A 25086-nucleotide genomic window follows, 5' to 3' on the forward strand; every position below is an offset into this window, starting at 1 on the left:
AACCAAATATTTCCATTTCTTGAAAGTATCAAATACATCATATTTACTTCAAATACAATAAATCCAGGTTTTTCTAGTTGCATCATCAATAAAAGTAACATAATAGTGAGAGCCACCAAGAAATCATATTTGAGCAAGCCCCCATACATCTGTATGCTCAAGCTCTAATTTTTATCTCTTCTTTTCTTTCCCAACTCTAATAAGTCTCACTCTCTTTTTCTTTCCATAAACAAAATTCTCACTGAAATCCAAATCAACATGCTTCAAACGTGGCAACAAATTTCTTGAGTGAAGAATCTACATCCCTTCTCACTCATATGCCCGAGCCTATAATGCCACAATGTCATATCTACTCCAGTGGAGGTTAAAGCCTTAACAAATTTAGAAATGATATTGCATAAATACAATGTACCAACTTTTTCTCCTTTGCTATTACTAGAGCTCCTTTCGTAACCTTCCACGTTTTGTCTGTAAAAGTAGTTACACGGCCTTCACCTCCCAACTGCCCTGTTGAAATTAGGTTTTTATTTATATCTTAAACATACCTTACTTCCTTCAATAACCATTGGTTTCCATTCTATTGATTTATAAAAAACTTACCCATTCCAATGATTTTACATGGTTTATCATCATCAAGATGGACCTCTACAAAATATCCTTGAACATAGTCATGAAAATGTTTCCTATCTGGTGTGACATGGAATGAGGCTCCTGAATCTGCCATCCAGGCATCAATAATATTCCCTAATGAAAGAATCAAAGCATATTTCAACACATTACTTGCACATTTGCTTCTTCATTATTTTCTTACTTCCCATCTCCTTCTTTTCCCTTCTCACATTTTCATTCTTTCTTCAAGTGTCCTTTCCTCCCACACTTCCAACACACTATCCTTGATCTAGATTTGTATCTTCCTTTTCTTGAATTACTACGATTTCCTACTCTCCTTCCCCTTTCCATTTTTCTTCCCCTAGTCTCTGAAGTGAAAGCATTACCTGATGTCTCACTAGAGTTTTTTCATCACATTTCCTTGTTAAGGATGGCACCAACAACATCATTAAATTTAAAGTAATATATCAAGAGACAAAGTTTTAATAACCATAACTAGGTCATTCTAACTTTCTAGCAATGAGCAAAAAAAGAATAGAGCCCTAAATTCATCATCAAAATTCACCCCTAGATAACTTAACCGATTGATAACAATGTTAGATTCATATAAATGATCAACAATAGATCCACCTTCTAACATATTCATATTAAATAGACACTTTATAAGAAATACCTTATTTGAGGCTGAGGGTTTTTAATATAGTTTGGCCAATGTTGTCATTAAACCTTTTATTGTTGTTTCCTTTGAAATGTTGATTTCCACCAATGCTGCCAGACATAATTGTGTTATTCCTGGTGCCTTTCTGTTGAGAATCTCCCATTCTACATCTATCATACTTGTTGGCTTCTTTGATTTTCTGCTCAATAGTGGGTACATATCTTTCTGATACACATAATTTTCCATTTTCATCTTCCATAGTTGGTAGATTTGGCCATTAAACCTATCATCTTCTACCATTGCTCCCACTCGAACTAGGAACTCTTCTCTGCTGCAAGTTTATTAGCCAAATAAACCTTCAACTCTGATACCAGTTCTTATAAATTCATTAACAGAACAATGAAATACATAAAATATTACGGAATTATACATAAACACATAAAACAAGAGAGACAAAGATATACATGTTTCATCCAATTTGGGCTATAACCATGGAGAAATATCCATTCCTTCCTTTTATGTTATCCAACAAAATGAAGAGATACAACCTACAACATATACGTTATAATTCCCTCTTCATTCTCACACAGCCTCCTCTCTCACTCTCGCTCAGAGTAATATTGCACAACTGCAATACAATTCCCTCACACAAACCAAGGGTTGCCTTCTACGGAAAGAAAACATAAATAAAAATTACTTCTACCATCACATCATCAACCTAATGAATGACCCATATTCACTATGAAATTACAATATTTTACAAGGAAAATTTTCATCTATTTTTAGCTTTGGGAGTGTTTCCCTCAAACCCTCACCAAGGAGGGTGGCTCATAAAATCATTGTTGTCCCCCCCAAGAGCCTGCTTACAAAAAATAAATGTGACATTTCTGCCACGTTAGGAACATAGATCCAACACGGCTAAAACAAAAAACCTCTCACCAATCAGGAAGATAATTAACCTCCACGCCCAACATATGAACCCCAAGGGAATAATATTAAAACCAGGAGAAATATATTTATTTGCCCAAGGTATATAAATCCTAAGATGAATATTATAAACACTAAAATAAAAATGATTGACCATGCTTGACCCTAGTTGATTTTCATATTGAGACAATCCTTTTCAAAATGCGATGTGGGACCATGATTGACTAAGATTAATTGTGGTGATTTTCGTATCAAGACAACCTTTTTTACAACACAATGTTCAACCATGGTTGATCATGATTGACCATGGATGACCGTGTGTTATTTTATAAAAAATGGTTGAACATGGTTTACCAAGGTTGACTGTGATTACCCATGATTGATCATGGATGACCATGATTATCATACTGGAAAAAGATGTCATAATGTAACATTAGACCATGGTTGAGACAATGATTGATTTTCATATTGAAACAATCTTTGTCACAATGCGATGATCGACCATGGATGACCATGATTAACCATGGTTGACCATGATTGCTTTTATAAAACATGGTTGATGATGGTTGACCATGGTTGACCATGATTGATATTATAAGCCCCACAGATTAATACTAAAAAACCAAAGGATTATAAACCTAAGGGAATAATATTAAACCCTAGGAATATGAACCTTAATATTAATAAACCCAAGGGATTGATATTATAAACCCAAGGGATAAAAAGTTATAAACCCAAGGTATATGAACACTAAGGTAAATATTATAAACCCTAAAATAAACATGGTTTACCATCATTGGCTATGATTGACAATGGTTAACAATGATTGATATTATAAACCGAAGGGAATAATAAACCCAAAGGATCGATATCATAAACCCAAGGGATTAACACTAAAACCCCGAGGGATAATGAATCCAAAGGAATAATACTAAATCCAAGGGACTAATAATATAAACCCAAGGTATATAAACCTTAAGATTAATGTTATAAACACTAAAATAAAAATGGTTTTGCATGGTTGATTTTCATATGGAGACAAATCTTGTCACAATGTTATGTTGGACCATGGTTGACCATGCTTAACCATGGTTGATTTTCATATCAAGAGATTCTTTGTGACAATGCGGTGTTTGACCATGGTTGACCATGATTGACCATGGATGATCGTGTTTGATTTTATAAAACATGGTTGAACATGGTTGACCATGATTTTCATATTGAGACAATCTTTTTCATAATGCGACGTTGGAACATGGTTGAGACAATGATTGATTTCATATTGAGACGATATTTGTCACAATGCGTCATTGGACAAGGGCCATCCATCATTAACCATGGTTGACCATGATTGATTTTATAAAACATGATTGGCAATGGTTGATATTTGTCACAATGCGACAATTGACCATGGATGACCATGATTAACCATGGTTGACCATGTTTGACTAAGGATGACTATGAGTGAACAATGTTAACTATCATTGCGTATGGTAAACATACAATTGATTAACATTGACCATGATTGACTATTTATACATTGGCTTCAAAAGTTGACTACAAAGGTTAAATATCTTTCTCTATGTCATCATGATGACTCTAGATATGTGTCTATTTATGGCTTGAGAAAGGCAATCTAAATTAAAAAAATTACCATATCTTCAAAAATTACATTAGAAAACAAGCCAAATCTACCTTTCATACCTTACCCTCAAATTTAACTTTGGATGCTCCAGAAACGTGAATGTTTAAACTACATGCTTGTGACATTGTGACCAAAGACATTGAATGCCAGCGAATTATAGTGGATGGCTTCTGTAAATGTCATATTAAACTATTTTGTAATCACCTTTTTAATCTTTTTAATCCTTAATTCATGTTTAGTACGATTTTTAAACCTATTACGAAAAAACAACCGAATCACCTGGAATATTATCATGTTCACCGCTCTACCGGAATGAATTTATTATGACACCGACTTATATTATGGCACATAGAAAAACTTTAGACAGACAGAAATTTCTGTGTGATTGGAGTTTTGTAATGAAGCGCCAAAGTTTTCCATGAAATTGCTTGAAAATAAAATTAAAAATAAATAATAGAGCCCAAATTTGTTTTGTGTGTTTAACGTTTATGGTATGACTATAGGTTTTGATTCTTTAAACGATTTCAAAGTTTATTTCTGTAGTTTCAATGGTCTCCGTAAAAATAAATAAATTTGTATCCAATAATGAAGATGCTTTAACGTTTGCTTTCATTAAAGTCCATTTCTTTCCTTTCATTAGTCTGGACCTCCTTATACATTTTATCTTTTACGAGAACGTTCTCCTCAAACACGTCGGCTTGTGCCCGCCCAAACACGATGCTTGACTTGTTACAGATTCCATGACGGAAAACGTGATTTCGAGAGATGCCACAACTACAAGCAAAAACCTATCAATATATTAAGCAAAACCTATAAATATATCAGAAAAAGTTGCATTAAATATTACGGCATATAAATATATTAAGCAAAACCTATAATTATATCAGAAAATGTTGCATTAAATATATTAAGTAAAACCTATAAAAATTTTATCAGAACAAGTTGTGGGAGATGTTAAGCATGGAAGCAAAATCTATAAAAGATAAGAACTGTGGAGATGCCAGCTATGAAGCTTCAACTTTTTCGTCCTGTCAGTAGGTATCATGATTGGATTAAAAATTCAGATGATGAAAGCCTCTACCGTTCCTCACAATCATTGATAATGCCACTTGTCCTGTCGTTCCACACTAAATTATTTCTAACAACCTGTTACAAAATTTTGGTTTATATATATATATATATATATATTCGGTCTTCGTTAACAGAAACACAGACCAGTATCGAGTGCTGTTGCCCGCAGCTGAAGGATTCATTTGTTTATTTATTAAGACAATGAAGGACGTTAGTTAGATATCATTTTCAGCGATTGCAAGCGTTGTAATTATGTCATTGCAACCAGTATGTGCATTCAGGCTTCTTTTTCTAATCTCATTTGTTGCTTGTTTGGCTGCCATTACAAATGCAGATATACCTTCATTGTAAGTTTTGCTTTTTAGCCTGTTTGAAGTTTTTAGCCAGATAGACCATAAGAAAGAACGAAAGACTTCACCTACAGGCTCAAGTAGTGGATATCTTTAATATTTGATGTTTGGATGCCTCCACAAATTGAACGGAAGAATATTACGAGGCTATTCAAGACCTTTGAATTACTCGTCGTCAATGGACAGTTACCAGGCCCAACGATTCATGTACGAAATGGGGACAGTCTTATTGCTAAAGTTTATAACAGAGCAAAGTATAATGCCACTATTCACTGGTATGTCACTATAACCTGAATTGGACTAGATAAGAACAGTATATCTACTGCGGCAAAATGCTTATTCATTAGTCCCTGTCTCGGACTATTAGCGATCGCTCGATCGTTGACCAACCATTAGTTTATAGTTTGACCAATTTTTTTCAGTGTTTTTGCATTTTAACCTAAGTTTAATGCTCCCAATTTCATTCAACAAAATTTTAAGCAAAGTTTTTGTTTCGGAAAACAATTGACCTCTTATTACAGCCTTCACGTTGTCCGATGCAAAAAGATTGAGGCAATATCATCTTATCCAAAGTAGGCTGGTGGAGGCAAAGTTTGCATTTGCCGGGTTACTGGTTCCAGGGACTAACAAAAGTTTTAACCAAAGTCCATCTTTGGTTGGCACCACAAAGCCACCTGCCACCGCAAAGAACAATGGCGCTCTATGGAACAGATGTTCTGCAGATGTTCTGCATGCTTTTGCTGTGGTGTCTACGGAACAGATGAAGATCATAGTTAGAGTTGGACTTCATTCTGGTAGAGACCTCGGGTATGCCGGTGGGCACTGAGTTGGCAGGGGCGCTTCAAACCGGCTGTCTGTTGGACCTTCGGGTCTCACCAATGGACTCTAATTCAGGTTCCGCTTCCTGTTCTCTAATTCAGGTTCCGCTTCCTGTTCGACCAATTCTTCTTCACATGGCCAGAAATAAGGTACGAGATAGCTAAGACATCTTCCATGAATTTCAAGACTGTGACTTGGATCGAATTGCCGCATCTCAAGTTCTGATAGAGCAAGCAATATAGGGACCCGGGTTATGAAACTACTGATGCTATTGGATCTACTGGTATTGGATCGGCTGCTTATGGACCTGGAACATGATCTCAATATGGGTCTAGAAGCTATGGGTCTGTCTCTGCTACTTACTTTTATTCTACTGTTGGCTCACCAGGATCTCCTTGCTGCTACGTGTTCGGGTCTTCGTAGTAGCCCTCCATTATGGTAAGCTTATTCCCCTTTCTTTCCAATAATGAATCGGAGGTGGGTTCAGTCGCTCCATCGACGAAACAAACTAAATTGAATTTAAAGTCTCACCTGTATTTCAAGAGGTAGCGTTTGAGGTCCATTTAGTTTCTCTTCGCGGTAGGATCTGTCATCTTCCATCTGGTGGTTGATGTGGCTGAAAGAAGGCATGCGAACAGAAAAGATCTAGAATGCCCTCTTTTGACACATTTTGTGATTCTCTAGTACCAGAGCAAGATAAGCTCTCGCATCTTGGAGTTATCAGTGTTGCAGGTAGCCCTTATTCACCTCCACTGTACTCATATCTCTGACCACCAAGTTCATCTCCTTTTCCATGACCGAACCCTGCAGTTATAAAGAATAATCCAGCGTGCAAAAATAATCAATTCATAAGCTCATGAAAGAAATTCAGGGAAACTCTCCTTATCTTTCTTCAACGGTTTAAAAGCTCATATACATTAAATTCTTATGATGGAATATGTGATAGGGCTGCTTGCTTGACTGTTCTACACTGCAATTCATACTGTACTCTTCTCTTCCACAGACGTCTAAATGGCTACATGAGATGTCTATAGAGAAATGCACCATTACAAAATATTACTACAAAATATGTTGCAGACCATCAAAGAAGGGGGCAGTAAACAAACCTTTTTCTGAAGACTTTCACCAGTTAAAAGCATGGCTGCCATCTGGGCATCACCGTATTTGCCATCTTTGTGGGTTTTGTTATCATAATTCTCCACCACCTTGTTGTAAGTGACTGAATCCATGAGCGCGTGACGAGGCAGATCGATCATGGCGCATGTAAGGTGACACTTGGTATTCATGCAGTAGCATGAAGTCCAGCTGCATGAACTTTTATATATTTATATATTCTAATTGTCATATTATTTTATTTAATAATTTTTAATATAACTTCTAATTATTCGCTATTTCTTTTTATTACCACCTGCTAGCATGTTTATTACCACGTCCAGCATTGTTCTCTGCCACTGGGGCGCAGGCCAGTTGCATCCCTTGGTAATTCCATAAAGATGAAAGAAGTTGAAGGCAAGAAGTTGAAGGCAAACCTCTAGTAGATACAGGGGCTCTGAAAGCTATGCTTAAGCTACTGAGGTTAGCTCAGGTATGCAAATTCTTTACTAATGATATTTATTAAGAGTCAAATAATTGCTTTCTGGCCCTTGCCCTGAAATAACTTTTAAAGAAAGGTTACAGCGCTCTGAATTTTGTGAAGATAGCAGCGCTCAAATTTATATACACTGTTTTAAATGCTATGGGTACTCTCTTTTTTTGGTTTAAATTTCTGATCTTTGCCCTGAAATAAGCTTTGAAGAAACGTTATGGTGCTCTGAATTTTATGAAGGTAACAACGCTCTAATCTAGAGATATTGTTTTAATTGCTATGGATGCTCTTGTTGGTTGGTTAACTTCTTGACATAGCTCCATTGACAAGTAGCTACTCAATGGTGGCACTCCAAACTCAAGGGTTTCAATACAGAGGTTTCAGCCTCTTTTTATTTTTATTTTTAGTCACTATGTTATACTTCATTTAGGCATGAACTTTGCAACCGTCAGCACCAATGCCTTTAATACCTGTGTATAGCACTGATGCTTTTAATACCTGTGTATAGCGTATGTTGCCATCCATGCCTTTAATACCTGTGTATAGCACTGATGTCTTTAATACCTGTGTATAGCGTATGCTGCCATCCAGAATCATCTTCATAAATTTAATACCAAATTTATTTTAGCTTATAAGCTCAAATTTGTATGGATGTAATAAGCTTTAGCTGTAACATGGCTACTTTTACAATGCTGATGTACAGGTAGAGCGTGGGGCTCTTCATATCTTCACTTCTTGGGCAACTCACCTAATCTTCAGTTGAATATGCCAGAGGAACCTTCTCTTCTTCAACTTATCATGTGCCTACTTTAGCTATGTCAATTAGACAGGTTGGACCAACTGGTGTGGGATCTTCAGAACCGCACCTTCTTTAATTGAATCCGCATTCTAGTTTCGTGGCAATATTAATATTCCTGTATATTGCAAGAGCGTATTGTTTTAATATATATATTTTGTTCGAAACAATCATCTTCACTTGAAGTCTACATCTAAGTTATTGTATTTAGAAATAATACGAAGCTGAACTTACGCTGAAAGAAAGTCACTATGTTATACTTCATTTAGGCATGAACTTTGCAACCGTCAGCACCAATGCCTTTAATACCTGTGTATAGCATTGATGCTTTTAATACCTGTGTATAGCGTATGCTGCCATCCATACCTTTAATACCTGTGTATAGCACTGATGTCTTTAATACCTGTGTATAGCGTATGCTGCCATCCAAAATCGTTTGCATAAATTTAATACCAAATTTATTTTAGCTTATAAGCTCAAATTTGTATGGATGTAATAAGCTTTAGCTATAACATGGCTACTTTTACAATGATAATGTACAGGTAGAGCGTGGGGCTCTTCATATCTTCACTTCTTAGGCAGCTCACCTAATCTTTAGTTGAATATGCCAGAGGAACCTTCTCTTCTCCAACTTATCATGTGCCTACTTTAGCTATGTCAGTTAGACAGGTTGGACCAACTGGTGTGGGATCTTCAGAACCACGCCTTCTTTAATTGAATCCGCATTCTAGTTTCGTGGCAATATTAATATTCCTGTATATTGCAAGAGCGTATTGTTTTAATATATATATTTTGTTCGAAACAATCATCTTCACTTGAAGTCTACATCTAAGTTATTGTATTTAGAAATAATACAAAACTGAACTTACGCTGAAAGAAACTTGTTTTCTGTTTTCATTAGTCTTTTTTTGGCAGGAACTGATGGGGAATGATAGCATACTAGTTCTAGGTTATGCCATTATTGATGGTTCTCAAGTTGTTTTTTCTAATGTTGTAGTCCTAATGCATCCTTACCTTCGAGAAACAGTTAAGAAAGGTGAAACAATGGCTGGCTTGTTCTGAAACTGCTGCTTCTAGGCTTCTTTTCTACCTGTCTTGCTTATTCTCGAGCATTTGTATTGTTTCCATGAAGTCTACATCTAAGTTATTGTATTTAGAAATAATACAAAACTGAACTTACGCTGAAAGAAACTTGTTTACTGTTTTCATTAGTCTTTTTTTGGCAGGAACTGATGGGGAATGATAGCATACTAGTTCTAGGTTATGCCATTATTGATGGTTCTCAAGTTGTTTTTTCTAATGTTGTAGTCCTAATGCATCCTTACCTTCGAGAAACAGTTAAGAAAGGTGAAACAACGGCTAGCTTGTTCTGAAACTGCTGCTTCTAGGCTTCTTTTCTACCTGTCTTGCTTATTCTCGAGCGTTTGTATTGTTGTTGTGGCAGACCCCGGCAGGGACTACCGCCACGATAGTGGCTATCTTGTTATAATATAGGTTCGCCTTAAATATGAGTTATATGAGTTGTCAGTTTAGGGTTTTGTTGGTCATGGTTCCATTAAAGGTAATCAAAGGTTTTATGGTTCTATGAGCATTGAGCATTAACATTGTATATAAAACCTTGACCTACATTTAGCGGAACCATAAACATGAGGAATCGTATCTCACTGTTTGCATTTAAAATTAATCTGTATAATGGATATGCGTTGCCTATCTGCTGCGGTTTATAGATATATTTGATGCATATAGATGCGGTCCTTACAGACATATTTGATGGGTATAGATTATAAGATTTGTCCTTATATCTGTCAGGCATGGAGTAAGGCAGCTGCGTACAGGGTGGGCTGATGGACTTGGATATATTACACAATGTCCCATTCAACCTGGTGGACGTTACACATACAGATTCAAAATTACTGATCAAGAAGGAACGTTGTGGTGGCATGCTCATGTGTCATGGCTCCTAGCTATTGTGCATGGAGCTTTTGTAATCTACCCTAAGAAAGAAAGCTCATATCCCTTTCCTAAACCCCATGGGGGAAAATCCTCTTATAATAGGTAATGAGTTGCTTTGATCTTCAATACAGAAATGATTAATATATGTTTAATGGCTAATATTGATTAATGTTGTAATTGAACAGGAGAATGGTGGAATGCTGACCCTATTGCGGTTATAGACGAAGCACTCCGCATTGGCGGTGCACCCAATTTGTCCGATGCATATGTTGAAATGTTAATTTCAAACTGCAACGTTATATTTTTCAGAAAACCGTCATGAGTTCCCCACACTGCTTTTCACCGAATGATGGTATTTCTCTAGGAGGCAGCCAGCATACTAACCAGCTGACACGTGCCTGAGCGGTTTTGAAAAAAAAGTTTTCCCTGGCACGTAAAGTTCAGTGAGAAAGGGCCGTGCAATTTGTCGTCAATCGTTCGATTGGATTGGAGGATTTCAATGGATGCACTGATCTCCATGCTTGGAACGGAAGGGAGGAAACAAGATTCGTACAGAGTCCCATCCATTCGTACAGACCTCAGTTGACTAGCCTGTACAATCGTGATGCACAGAAGATATTGGTGGCAGACGTAGGACCAACTGGATCAGCGAAGTTAATGAAATTTACTGTGATTGATTAAATGTAGGTAAAGAATTTCTTTTTGTTTTAATTCACGGGTGTAATTTTTTTTTACAGCGCAAGTAACATGTAATTTCATATATATGTTCTTTTTGTTGTTGAATATGCAATGCAAATGAGAGATGAGAGACGTAGCAGCGCGCGAATGTAAGGAATTTTTTTACACACAGCAGTGTGTTAATTTTCAAGAAGAGACAGAGTTTTTTTTTGAAATGCACAGCAGTGCAAAGTAAGAAGGAACAGAGCAGTGTATTTCCCATGAGAGACAGATTTGTGATGCACAGCAGTGCAAAGACAGTGTCTTAACTTTTCCCAGGAGAGACAGAGTGAATTTTTTTTTGGGACTGCCTCTAAAGCAGGCTTGGTGTAATCCCTCTGTTGGAGGAAGAATTTTGTAACAACAATATTATTAATGAATACAAGTTTCCTTTTGTGTGTGTTGCTGAAACTCTGTCTTCAGCAAAATCAATTTTTTGTTCCTCTTTGTTAAAAATAAAGCATTGTTCTCTGTTCATTTTTGTTTGGAATTATCAGAAATTCCCAACATGGTATCAGAGCTTGTCCAGGCTCTTTGAAGGTGTCAAATAAGCTGAAGGAAGGATTTCTTGTTCTAACGGCTTCTCCAGCAGAGTGAAGACTCAGTCAAGGTATTTCTCAAATTAGTTTTTTGTGTCACTGTTGAGGAAAGTCAGTTATTTTAAATACACAGTCAAGTATTTTGAAGCATAGTTAAGAGTGCAAGAATGGCTAGAGCCAGCACTAGCATGGTTATCTGTAATACTCAGCTCCCACAATTTAATGGGAAAAACTATCACTATTGGGAAATAACTATGAGAGCTTTGCTTGCTTCCCAAGACTTATGGGAATTTGTTGAGGATGGTTTTGAAGAACCAACAGATGAAAATGAATTTAATAATTTAACTCAGGCAGAGAAAGATCTGTTGAAGAGCAATAAGAAGAAGGATTCTAAATCCCTCTACTTTTTGTATCAAGCAGTGAATGAGAGTGTGTTTCCAAGGATAGCAGCAGCCAAGAGATCCAAAGAAGTATGGCAAACTCTCAAGATGGCCTATCAAGGCATGGAGAAAGTGAGGACAACAAAACCACAGTTGCTGAGGAGAGATTTTGAGACTCTCGGCATGAAGGAGTCAGATAATATTGGCTCATCCTTCACACATGTGATTGGTCTGGTCACACAGATAAGGTCTCATGGAGAGATTCTTGAAGAAGGGAGGATTGTGGAGAAACTATTGAGGATCCTACCCTCAAGGTTCGATGTGATTGTCACCACCATAGAAGATACAAAGGATCTCACAAACTTCTCAGTTGATGAACTACATGCATCACTGATAACACATGAGCAGAGATTGAGTAGAAATGAAAACTCATCTCTAGAACATGTCTTTAAGACCTAGATGTTCTTTGGAAGAGGAAGAGGTCAAGGCAAAGGAAACAAGAGAGGAAGAGGCATAAGCTAAAACAGAGGTGGAAGAAACAGTCCAGCAAATGCTCAAGGAAGAGGCAGCAATCCAAATCAGAACCAAGGCCAAGGCAGTAGCCAACAAAGTGGACAACATCATGCTCAAGGACAAAGGTATGATAAATCCAATGTCCAATGTCATTATTCTAAAAGATATGGGCATTATGCAAATGAATGTAGGAAGAAGCAGCATGATATGAGTAATAGAACTAGTGCAAATTTCACTAGAGAAAATATCAGCCAAGATAACTTGTTTTTAGCCTGTAATATGACTGAGGAAAAGAGTGAAGATGTATGGTTCCTAGACTCCGGTTGCAGCAACCATATGAAATGAAATATAGCCTTGTTTTCTATGTTAGATCAGAGTCTGAAGTCACAAGTCACACTAGGGACTGATAATAAAGTTTCTGTTATGGGAAAAGGAGAAGTAAATGTCTTAAAAAAGAAAGGTGAAAAGAAAACCATATTAGATGTTTATTATGTTCCTGGAATGAAATGTAACTTCATAAGTATTGGATAGCTTATTCAAAAGGGGTACAATATTTTCTTTGTGAATGATGTATGCACCATCATGGATAAAACACCCAGCAAACAATGTATAGCTGAAGTGAAGATGAAAAGGAACATGATGTTCCCTCTCAGAATGAAAGAAGATTTAAAAAGTGGAGAAGAAATAGCAGCAGTGACACAAGAGGCTTTCCAAAGCGAACCAAAGGATGAAAATTGGTTGTGGCACTTGAGATTTGGACATCTCAACTTTGGAGGTATTAATTTGTTGAATATAAAAGGAATGGTAAGAGGATTACCATTGATAGAGAAACCAGACAGCCTATGTGAAGGTTGTATCTCGGGGAAACAACACAGAGAAAGTTTTCCATCTGGGAAAAGCATAAGGGCAAAAACACCCTTAAAGATTGTTCACTCAGATTTATGTGGACCGATGCAAACTCCATCACTTGCAGGCAGCCATTATATACTAATATTTATTGATGATTTTACTAGAAAAACTTGGGTTTATTTCCTGAAGAACAAAAGTGAAGTGTTTGAAATACTTTACAATTTCAAAGCACTTGTAGAAAACCAAAGTGGGCTGCATATCAAAGTTCTAAGAACTGATAGAGGAGGTGAGTATATCTCCAAAGAATTTCACGTTTTTGTAGAGAAAATGGAATTCATAAGCAGTTTACCACTAGGTACACTCCGCAGCAAAATGGAGTTGCCAAAATGAAGAATAGGACAATCATGGATATGGCGCGGAGTATGTTAGAGGAAAAGCATTTGCCAAATGATTATTGGGCTGAAGCTGTACACTGTGCAACATACATTTTGAATAGATGCCCTACAAAAGCAGTCATGAATAGAGTGCTGGAAGAAGCATAGAGTGGGACAAAGCAAGGAGTCACCCACATGAAAGTTTTTGGATGTGTGGCGTGTGCACACATTCCAGATCAACTAAGGAAGAAGTTGGACAGTAAAGGGGAGAAATGTATTTTCATTGGATACAGTGAGGAATCCAAAGCTTATAGGTTGTATAACCCATCCACCAAGAAGCTTATTGTGAGTAGAGATGTTCAGTTCATTGAGGAGGAAGCTTGGGATGGAAGCATAGAGAAAACAGTGAATGTTAAAAACTCTTTGTCACATGATGAAGATGATGAGGAGATGGTTGAAATACATCCCCAAACAACAGCACCAACACAAGGGCAGCAAAAGACACCCTTGAGGAGAAATGAAAGTGCTTCTCCAAGCACACCACAAGGAGGAAATTCAAGTGCCTCTTCAAGCACTTCTACACCAAATGAAAGAGGTAAGAAGATCATAAATTTAAGTGACATTTATGAACAAGAGGCAGCAAATGAAGTTATGAAATCTTTGTTTGCTTTATATTGTCATGTTGATGACCTTGTTCATTTCGAAGAAGCAATTAAGGATAGGAAATGGATAGAAGCTATGGATGAGGAGATCAATGCCATAGAAAGAAACAAGACATGAGATTTAGTTGAACTACCAAAAGGAAAAGAAGTCATTGGAGTTAAATGGGTCTACAAGACCAAGAGTAATGCTGAAGGAAAAATAGAAAGACACAAGGCAAGACTTGTTGTCAAAGGATATAAGCAGCAGCGTGGGAGAGACTATGAGGAAACTTTTTCACCGGTTGCTAGAATGGAAACCATGAGAGCAGTGTTGTGCATAGTAGCACAAAACAAGTGGAAAGTTTACCAAATGGACGTGAAGTCAGCATTCCTAAATGGAGTGTTAATGGAAGAGGTTTACATTGAACAACCTCTATGCTATGAAAAGAAAGACCAAGAGCACAAAGTGTGCAGATTGAAGAAATCTCTTTATGGGCTGAAGCAAGCACCAAGAGCATGGTACAATAGGATACATTCCTATCTACTGGAAAATGGATTTGAAAAGTGTGAGGGAGAACCCACTCTCTACATCAAAGAAAAGGATGGTAAAATACTAATTGTTGTGTTATATGTTGATGATGTTATTTTCACAGGTAATGATGATTACCTTATTGAAAATTTCAAAACGGTGATGAAAGAAGAATTTGAAATGACTGACATGGGTTTGCTGAGATACCTCTTAGGAATAGAAGTAGAACAAAATGGAAATGGGATTTTTATCTCACAAGCGAAATATGTTAATGAAGTGTTGGAAAGATTTAATATGCAGGAGAGCAAAGCAGCAATCACTCCCACAGTGATGGGATTAAAACTTATCAAAGAGGACAACAACAAGGAATTTGATCCTAGTTTGTACAAGAGCATAGTTGGCAGCCTCATGTATTTGACTGCAACTAGGCTGGATATAATGTATGCTATTAGTTTGATTTCCAAATTCATGGAGAGGCCAAAAGAAGCACATTGGCAGGCAACAAAAAGGATTCTGAGGTATGTTAAAGGTACTAAAAGGTTTGGCATTTTATATACTATTTCAGAATGTTCAGATTTAATTGGATACACTGATAGTGATTGGGCTGGAAGTGTAGATGATCAGAAAAGCACATCTGGTTATGTTTTTCACATGGGTTCAGGAGTCATTTCATGGGCTTCTAAAAAACAACCTATTGTAGCATTGTCTACAGCAGAAGCAGAATATGTGGCAGCTACAGCAGCAGTGTGTCAAGCAATTTGGATGAGAAGGATGTTAAGGAGTTTATGCCAAGAGCAAGCAAAAGGAACTGTGATTTTTTGTGACAATAGCTCAGCTATTGCATTATCCAAGAATGTTGTGTTTCATAAGAGAACGAAACACATTGACACAAAATTTCATTACATCAAGGAATTGGTAAACAATGGAGAAATTGTTTTAGAACACTGCAGAACCCACGAGCAGGTTGCAGACATTCTGACCAAACCATTGGGGTAGAAAAGTTTTGAGTTTTTGAGGAAATGTCTGGGTATGACTGATAACCTAGCGGTTGAAATTAAAGGGGAGTGTTGAAATGTTAATTTCAAACTGCAGCGTTATCTTTTTTCAGAAAACCATCATGAGTTCCCCGCACCACTTTTCACCTAATGATGGTATTTCTCGAGGAGGAAACGAGCATACTAAGCAACTGACACGTGCCTAAGTGGTTTTGCAAAACAAGTTTTCCCCGACGCGTAAAGTTCAGCAAGAAAGGGCCGTGCGATTTGCCGTCAATTGTCCGATTGGATTGCCAAGCTTTCAATGGATGCAATGATCTCCATGCTTGGAACGGAAGGGAGAAAACAAGATTCGTACAGAGTCCCATCCATTCATACAGACCTCAGTTGACTAGACTGTACAATCGTGATGCACGGAAGATATTGGTGGCAGACGTAGGACCAATTTGATTAGCGAAGTTAATGAAATTTACTACGGTTCATTAAATGTAGGTAAAGCATTTATTTTTGTTTTAATTCACAGGTGTAATTATTTTTTATGGCACAAGTAACATGTAATTTCATATATATGTTTTTTTTGTTGTTGAATATGCAATTCAAATGAGAGACGTAGCAGCGCGCGAATGTAAGGAATTTTTCTACACACAGAAGTGTGTTAATTTTCAAGAGGAGACAGAGTTTTTATTTGGAACGCACAGCAGTGCAAAGTAAGAAGGAACAGAGCAGTGTATTTCCCATGAGAGACTGATGTAATGCACAGCAGTGCAAAGAGAGTGTGTTAACTTTTCCCAAGAGAGATAGAGTGAAATTTTTTTTTGGGACTGCCTCCGAAGCAGGCTTGGTGTAATCCCTCTGTTGGAGGAAGAATTTTGTAACAGCAATCTTATTAATGAATACAAGTTTCCTTTTGTGTGTGTCGCTGAAACTCTGTCTTCAGCAAAATCAATTTTTTGTTCCTCTGTGTTAAAAATAGAGCACTGTTCTCTGTTCATTTTTGTTTGGAATTATCAGAAATTCCCAACAGCACATACCCGAAATGGACAGCCAGGAGACCTGTATAACTGCTCTAGGGCAGGTATTAATACTTTCCTTTCATAGATCACGTATTGAAATTATATAAATCAGTTTTTTGAATATTGACTTATACATATTGTTGATGCATGAACATTTCGGTTTCTTGTAAAACAAGGAGAAACTTACCTTCTACGGATGGTCAATGCTGCACTCAATAGTGCATACTTTTTCAAGATAGCAGGCCACAAATTTACAGTTGCGGTTGTGGATGGTTCCTATACGAAGCCATACAAAATATATGTAATAGTCATTGCTCCCGGCTAGACTACTGATGTTCTTGTCACCGTCGACCAACCAGTGGGCAGATACTATATGGCTGCCCGAGATTATAATAATCAGGCAGCGGGTCATTTCAATAACACTACAACTACAACAATTTTTTATTACGTGGGACACACAAATACACGCCCTAGTTTACCTAGGCTTCCATACTACAATGACACCGCGGTCGTCACAAGATTTAGTACAGCATTACGAAGCCTAAATTCCAAAGAGTTCCCAGTGGACGTTCCACATAGCATAGATGACAGCCTCATCGCCAAAGTTGGACTGGGATTACTTCCATGTGAAGCTGGAAACACCTGTCAAGGTCCCAACAGAACAAGGCTCAGTGCGAGCATGAACAACATGTCCTTTGTACTGCCCAGCGTGGCCCTGCTGCAAGCTTATTATTCCGTTATTAATGGTGTGTTTATGAGGGATTTTCCATCAAAACCTCCCCTTATATTCAACTATATAGGGGCCGATATCCCAAAAGACTTTGGGCTCCTGATCTGGCAACAAAACTGAGAGTCGTCACCCACAACTCAACAGTACAACTCGTGTATCAGACAAAAAATGTCTTAGTGGTAGAGAACCATCCGATGCATCTTCATGGTTACAATTTTTACATGGTGGGACAAGGTTTCGGGAACTATAACCAAATAACCGACCCGCTTAAGTTTAATCTGGTTGATCCTCCATAGCGCAACACCGTGATCACTCCAATAAGCGAGTGGGTTGCCATAAGATTCAAAGCTGACAATCTAGGTATATACATACATAGACTCATTTGCTCTCCAAATTTATTATTAGCCTGCCGATTTTATTCCCAAATTACTCATTTGTTCTTCAATTTGATTATTATCATAGCGAATTTATTTCCAAGTTAGAGCTCACTTAATATTAAATGCAAATTGTCTTCATTCTTTGGACAGGGGTGTGGTTTATGCACTGCCATTTAGACGACCATTTAGCGTGGGGATTTAATATGGTGTTCCTAGTGAAGAACGGTCGCGGTCCTTTGGCGACATTAGAACTTCCCCCTGCAGACCTTCCAAAGTGCTAGAAAGAGAAGGAAATATCAATAACCACATCAGAATACTTCACGAGTACTAGTATTTGGACACATTGAGGAATCCTTATTGATTTAAAATCTACGGCCATTAGTGGCTTAGTTAAAATAAACCTCAAACATGAAGGCGAACTGTTTTTTATTCGTGGGAGTGCTAACGGATCATGAATAGGCTAGGATTGTTTTTTCTTCTGGTAAGGATGGTCATTTTGGGATATTGAATTCACGTTAGTTTTATTAAATTTCTATAAGCACGAGATTTTTTTATTTTTATTTTTAATAAAATTGGATTTTTATTTTTTATTTATAATAAAATTGACTAAGAATTTTTGGAGATTTGGGAAATTCCACATATTCAGATTCAGTGTCATTATTGCATCAGATTCACTGTTCTTTCCTCTAGGAAAAATCGTAATTTTATTAATAATAACAAAATTACATTTTATAGATGCAGAGGCACATATTCAAACAGCAAATCAAAAGATTGCTGTCAAGAAAAAACCAGAAAGAAAGAACGAGCGAAATAATGTACATATGGGGAGGAAATCATGTTTTTCTCCCCTTTTTCTTCTCAACCTTCGGCCAACATCATTGTTATTAGTAAAACAAATATTTTATAAATGTTACACATTTACAATTCTTTTATAAATGTTATATATTCACAGTTGCAATTATTTTATAAATGTTATATATTCACAGTTGCATGTTTCTATAAATTTTAACCCAAATAAATAATTAAAAAAATAAATTATTCACCATCCTTACTACATTAGATTTACTATAATTATTAATACAATTATTTTATAAATCTCATTTTAACAATTATTTTATAAATATCACAAATTGACACTTACAACATATTTCCATAAGCTTAAACCCAAACAAATAATTAAAATAAAATAAAATTATTCACCCTAACAATAAAACTAACATATTTTTTAACACAAATTTAAATTATAAATTATATTTAATTTACTTATTATTAACATTTAATTAAAAATTTATAATAATAAATTATTAAATATAATATTTATAATTATTAATAACCAATCAAACCGGACTTTGTTTTAAATAATTTAAAAAAAATACTTTATCCAAAAATTTTCCTCATATATCACCAGAACTCAAAACTTTCAACATGAATGATACAAATATAAATTTTTTAAATATTCATAATTACCATGCATCAGAACTCAAAACTTTCAACGTGAATGGTACAAATATAAAATTTTTAAATATTCATAATTACCATGCATGTAATTTATTTATTGTAATTTATTATTCACTATTCCTAGAGATAAAATATGTGCATTCTTTAATATTAAAAATATTTCTTATACTATAGTTTTATATTTTAATTTTGAAATATTATATTAAATTGTAAATATCTTTTTTAAAGGTCTAAAACTTGTGGAGTTTAAATTTGCAAATTTGTTTGACTTTTCGAAATTCATTTGTGTGCTTCGATTACATCATTTTTATTTTAATAATATTTCAAAGATAAAAAAAATTGCGAATTTTAATTTTTAATTAAAAATTTAAATTATTGATAATTAAGATATATTTAATTTCTTATTATTATCTTGGTTGCTAGTAAGATATTTTGCATTGGATTATGTGTTTATCCTTAACAATTTCTAAAGTTGAAATTGTAAAACAAAAATAACTTATTATTTTAATTTTTTTAGTTCTATTTATTTAGCTTATGATGGGTTGAGAAGGTTGGATTTTTATTTAGCAATGATGACTTGCATCACTCATGGTACACTTGTAGGTTTGTTTACTTAATATCATGTACACTTAACACATAGAATGAAAGTTTGAAAATACAGTGCGAGTGTATATTTATTTATTACCTATGCGTGTTAAATACAAATATTCATTTGGAGTGGTCACATGAAATTGCAAAATATGCATAGTTCCAACGCAAGTTGGGAGTCATACTCAATTATGGTCGGCATTCCTCTGCTGCGTGAGCTTTACTTTGGATGATCGATTTCCAACTATTCGACGGGTCGACTATCCTTTCAGCATGCGTAGTCTTCTTATTTGTGGGCCCGACCCCTGACCTCCAACCTAGACGAGGTCAGTCAACTTTGTTGGTACATCAACCTGCTTGACCGAGGTGTCGTCCTCACCCCAACAAAATTTAATATATTAATATACATATTTTGAAAAAATCATATATACCATGTGGCAACATAGCATTGTAACAACCCCTTTCATCTTGCACATGACAATTGCTAAGTGGCCTAAGTGGCAGTAGTGAGCTCAACAGGCCGAGTTTTGTTATTTCTGGGCCTAACCCCCATCCTCTGGCCTAGTTGAGGTTGGTCCCCTTTGTTGGTACATTCAGCTGCTTGACCTGGGAACAGTCCCAACACCGACTAAATTTAAAATATTAATATACAATATTTTGAAATATATATATATATATATATATATATATATATATATATATCACATGAAAACAATTTAGTGGCCCTCGTGATAGTATAGTATTGTAACAATGTTTTTCACCTCCCACGTGACAACAACTTCATGGCCCAAGTGGCAATAGTCTACTCTAAGGCTAGTGGGAGTCGGCTCTATCCATTTGTGTGCCTAGTTTTGTTATTTCTGAGCCCAACCCCTAACCTCTGAGCTAGTCGTGGCTGATCACCTTCATTGGTACATCGAATTGGTTAACTCGGGTGTTGTCCCAACCCTAAATAAATTTAAAATATTAATATATAATAGAGAAGGCAAGGAAAGAAAAAATAGAGTAGCAAACATAATAATTAAAGGGGTGAAAGACTATGGGAAAAATGAATGTACTCTTGACCTTGCAAGAGACTTCTTGAAAGACAAGTTGCTATGGCAAGGAGAAATATGCTAAGCATGGAGGGTGGGTAAGTTTAACGGTGAGAGAGCCAAGCCCATAAAAGTCATCATAACTAGCTTACATGATAAATATGTCATTCTAAGCAAGAAGCATCTCTTGACGGGTTCTCATCTTTTCCTGGAAAAAGATTTAACTGTAAGACAATAAGAGGAAAGGAGGGAGGAAATGTTGAAGGTTAGGGCAGCAATAGAGCATGGGTTTATAAAGGAAAAGCTGTGATAGCGCGATTTGGGCCTCCTTCCATAACAGAGAAGGAAGATGGTAATAAAGAAGAGGCCACAAAATCTTCAACATGAAATGAGGAAGCAGGGTCAATATGGGAAAGCAAGGACAAAGACTCAAATGTGAGTCTTACATGTCAAAATAAATAGAAATCAAGTCATACCCAGGTTTCTTTAAGATTAGTTTGTTGGAACTACAGAGGTCAACCATGGAGACGAGGACCTAGGTTAGGGCCTATTGCGAAAGGTAGAGACATACTTTTACTGATAGAAACACATGAGCATGAAGGGTGTAAGACACATCTCTTTGAAGAAGACTGGAAGACTGCAGTGGGGAACAAGGCAGCAGGGAATGGCAAAGGGTACACGACTATCATAGTTTTAGTGAGGTAGAATGAAGGTCATCTCATTCACTTATAAAAAGAATACTCATATAAGCATTTCATTTAGTTTAAAATATCAGAAAATGGAAACCACATCAGAATTGCATCATGCTATTTTGCGCCGCAAGTTTCAAAAATCTACGAAGGTAGAAAACTTGACCACAAATATCCATTTGCAGGCTTAAAAGAAGATATTGCAACATATTCTTAGCTAGGTAAAGTCCTTATAGTGGGCGATTTCAATGCTAGGACTGCAAGTGAGGAAGCTAGCATTCTTTACCCACTCAAGAGAACGTGCAAGCGTTACCATGTTTTCATTATATAGATGATTATATATAGAAAGTAGTCCTGAAAAAATATCCAGATCCACTAATTATTACACCAAAGGTAGTCTATATAAGGGAATGTTCGCCCCTCAACTGTAGTTTGTCCTACCCAATCGAAAAAGGACATGTGTTTGCACTTTTCTTGTTAGCATATTATCAGCACGTGATTTTCTTTGATGAAAATGATAAGAGGTTGGCCAATTGAATAGATGCAAGTCGACAATCAAAGATAGGATGCATGTTACTTTACACTAGCTTCACCACATATGACAGAGAGATCACACTCATCTCTTTCACTGTGGTTTCAACATATGCCAACACAAACCCGTTTCCGAAGAAACATTTAGGAAGTTGAGGCTGAATTCTCTTTCGAACATTCATGCTAAAGAGAAGTTTGATGGTCTGCACACTCAGAAAGTCCATGGCTATGATCCAACATCTCCAGATATGAGTGAAGATCATATAAAAGGACATGCATTTACAATTTGAATCCCTAGAAACAATTTTCTTAATCATATGGAGTTATTGACAATTGCATACAGTCTCAATCGCTCTTTTAAATTACAAAAATCCTAGATTTGTTTAAATTTAGGATGTGGGTATTCAACCCAAGGGGGACACATAGGGTGAAGCGAATTCTTCCATCACATCTAATATAGATCTTTTACTTCATGGATGCATACATAATTTCATTTAAAAGAGCGTGTAAACATGTAACATAGACACATGAAAAGAAGCAGAAATCAAAAGCAACATGAGATCAAAACCACAAGACGATTTGATTATGAAGTTCACCAAGTGTGGGCTATGTCTACGACCCTTGATAAATGGGGGAGGAAGGGGGGGGAGAGTGGCTCATTCATTAAATGGCAGTAGAAATAAATTACAATCAACTTTACATAACAGAACCTTATACCTCCATTTTCCAAAATTGACTGAAAATTTAAAGCTCATTTGCATAAACGAACATCATCTTTGGATTCGTGGAGTGAAATCATGTCAAAAAACTATAAACTTGACCCCTTTCTAACACCGATGAAATATGCACCCTCGGGAATCTCGAAGATTCCCCCAAAGATTTCTTCCTGGAGATGGGCAAAAAATACGCTACTCAGATGAAAATTATGAGCACAACACTCTGCTTCCTGTGAATTTCTGAGAAAAAATACTATAAAGTTAGCATCTTTCCATCTCTGTCAAAAATCATCCTCCAAGGGAATCTTTTAGATTCCTCAAGATTATGTAAATATTCGTCACTGCTCATCGCCTAAAATTTTGTTGCTCAGATGAGCAAATGAATGACACCATCATGTTCCCTACGAAATTATGATTTGTTTGAGTATAAATTTGACATTAATCTGGCACTGTGAAAAATCGACCTCTAGGGAATATTTTAGATTCTTCATGTTGCATGGAATATTTCAGGGGATATTTCCTTAGAATATTCTCATCTTGAAAAACACGCCTGGCCTGGTGCAGTTCTACCTCAGCTCCTGGCTCCGCTGGCCTCTGCTTCCTCTACTTTGGGCCAATGAATTGACTTAGTTTATAAACACCTTTCTAGGCAAAGAATACAAGGAAATCCCATTTGGGCATATGGCTAGTTCGTTTTTCTTGGAGGGTGGAGGTCACAGGGTCAATCTCATGCACCTCACCCAAATAACACGCGTTTTCTTAAACCGTTGGCGTGTGGTTTAAATAGGGAAGTTACTAGCATTGTTTTACTGTTGACAGGAGTTGCTAAAATGTGATTAGCGCTTCATGTGTTGTGTTATGGTATGGGGCAACTCGGGTGCTGGGCTGGCTAGCTCACCAGACAGGTTCAATCCCTGTCGGCCCTGGTTATATTTAATATATGCGACATATGGTTGTAACGGACATGGGCCGTGGGTGGGGCCTTGGGTCAATAACAAGCCCCAACCTAATTATTAAATATATATGATGATGACCTTTAGCGAGGGTGGCAAGGGTGTAGCCTACCACCCCAACTTTTATATATTTTTTTATTTTTTTAATATTAATAGTTAACATTTTGGTGGAAATTTTTAAGGGTCACTGGAAAAATTAAAGAGGCAACAAATTCACTCGTTACGACCATCAATTCCATGTGATGACCCCTTGCCAAATTGTTGCCTTGTTAGTGACTACCACAGGGCCTAGTTTGATCAAAAATTTGACCAACTATATCTTGAGCATACGAAATCGGATTTGGGTGTCATTCATGCTATTGGAATTAGGATGATGAGAACTATGATATGGTCCTAGTTTCACTTCAATCCTTCAACTTTGATTTTTGAGGTTTTCCAAGACCACTTATGAATTCTGAGCATTTTTGGAGCCACCTAGATCATTCCTCCCCACCAAGGAGCTTATGTTCCTCAAAAGCACTAACATAATTTTCAATTGCATGTGTCTATGTCGAGCCATACTTTCGACATTTGTATTCCATGCAAATCTGGTACATTCTTTACAATCACATATAAAACCACACATGACTCAAACAACCCCATACTTGCCTAGAGTTTATAACACACTCTCTTTGGTCAAGTTTACATCATAATAGAAACCAATACCCCAACTATAAACAAAAGGGCAAAAACATCATGTTTCTTTAAGTGATGGAAAACACATCATCACTTTTATAATTATTCACAACACATGATTTAGAAAATGCGGCCATGCCAAGCTACCATATCTAGTATAACCATCTCTTACTCAACAAAGTGAACCACTAGGAATGTGGAGGATTCTCTTGTTGAACATCTTCACTAGCTAGTTTCTTTAACGATGCTTTACAGTCATGGACCATCTAATACGCAACTCTCTAAGTCCATCCTCATTGCAATAACTACAATAATTCTTCCTCCTCCAAAATTTGTGGATTGTCATGGAACACTTATTCCTAGTGCCCTCTT

General features: G+C 36.5%; 1 pseudogene; it reads left to right on the forward strand.

Annotated features, from left to right (window-relative positions):
- The first annotated feature begins 5371 nt into the window (after window positions 1-5371).
- On the forward strand, window positions 5372-18351 carry LOC149164960 (laccase-12-like; annotated as a pseudogene).
- The last annotated feature ends 6735 nt before the right edge of the window (window positions 18352-25086 follow it).

Source organism: Pinus tabuliformis, chromosome 5_1 (genome assembly GCF_031772625.1).
Source record: "Pinus tabuliformis cultivar Carrire ecotype Pingquan chromosome 5_1, CPIR1, whole genome shotgun sequence".
NCBI classification, from domain to species: Eukaryota; Viridiplantae; Streptophyta; class Pinopsida; order Pinales; family Pinaceae; genus Pinus; species Pinus tabuliformis.